Here is a 1,267-nt window from a genome sequence, read left to right on the forward strand (position 1 = left end):
ATATATATATATATATATATATTCACAAAACAACCAATATAAACTCTGTCTCATCACTGCAATCAAGCAATTTATGATGGTAGACAACAATGTAAAGACAAATATTTGAAATCTTTAGCATACCATTCAAGATAGATATCAAATATATCAAATTCTTCTATGTTTTTTAGCCTTTTGACAAAATTCAATATAAATCTAATATTCAAAAGGGTGTTTTTTCCCCAATAAATTTAAAAACATTTCAGTCAAACCAATTACATAGTAATAAATGTATTAAAAATTACAAGTAAAACTGTAAAATCTGGGTTGCCAATTACCTTTTTACTAAATGAACACAAGGAAAATATATTTCATTATTTGCATTTTATTTATAATTATCAGCAATATTAATCAACCTATATTTACATGAGGTGTTTAGTGAACATTTTACAGTAATGATGCAAATTAATTACTGAATTACAGTTTTGAATAAACTCACTGAAACACTTTTAACTGATTCAAGGAAATGAAAATCAACTGAATGTTTTTTTCCACTTGACTTTAAATATACAAATATATCATATATACTAGGGCTTGCATAGACTAGTCGAGTAGTCGAGTGATCGACTACTTCAACCACTAGTCGGCGCTGTCGGAAACAATCGACTACTCGAGCATGCATTAACCATAAGTTTGCAAGTACGACGTGAATTTTTGGATTCCAATTTTGCGTGTAGCTGTTACTTTCTATGACTTTATCTATGTTGCATGTAAAATTAAAACATGTAATGTAATAATTAGGGGTGTGCCCGAAGCCGAATACCTTATTTGGAATGGAACGGATAATGGCTTCAAAAAACGAATAACGGACAAGGAATAATTCTGCCTGAAAATTCAGCTGAGGCTGGCACAGTCTGGTGTTTGCTAGATAACAGTTGAGCCAGGGGATCAGCGTAATATTATACACAGACCTCTAAAGTCACGCAATAGAGTGTGAAGTGAATGAATGTAAACTTTATGAATGAAAAGAACGCAAATCAAACACCGCACTGCTGTTGCCTCTCTGTGCATCTCTCAGAAATCAGAGCTTGGCAAGAGTAATATCACCTATAATAATACATCATACACGTTCTATTATTTGTATATATTTAAAAGGCAATGATTTAAACCATAGGCTACGATATGATACGAACAAATGGAATAAGTGGAATAAGCGCTCACCAATCAAACAGCCGCGTTGCCGTCTCTGCGTGTCTCAGTCTCTCAAAAACCAAAAAAACCAAACCTC

General features: G+C 32.7%; 1 protein-coding gene across 1 annotated transcript in view; it reads right to left on the minus strand.

The window, feature by feature from the left end:
• The window catches only part of LOC107716077 (histone lysine demethylase PHF8), a 17,387-nt gene that overhangs the window by 8,462 nt on the left and 7,658 nt on the right, over nt 1-1,267 (minus strand). The gene's annotated exons all lie outside the window — the stretch shown is intronic.

The sequence above is a fragment of the Sinocyclocheilus rhinocerous genome, unplaced genomic scaffold, assembly GCF_001515625.1.
Source record: "Sinocyclocheilus rhinocerous isolate Xijiao unplaced genomic scaffold, SAMN03320098_v1.1 scaffold148, whole genome shotgun sequence".
In the NCBI taxonomy this organism is placed as follows: domain Eukaryota; kingdom Metazoa; phylum Chordata; class Actinopteri; order Cypriniformes; family Cyprinidae; genus Sinocyclocheilus; species Sinocyclocheilus rhinocerous.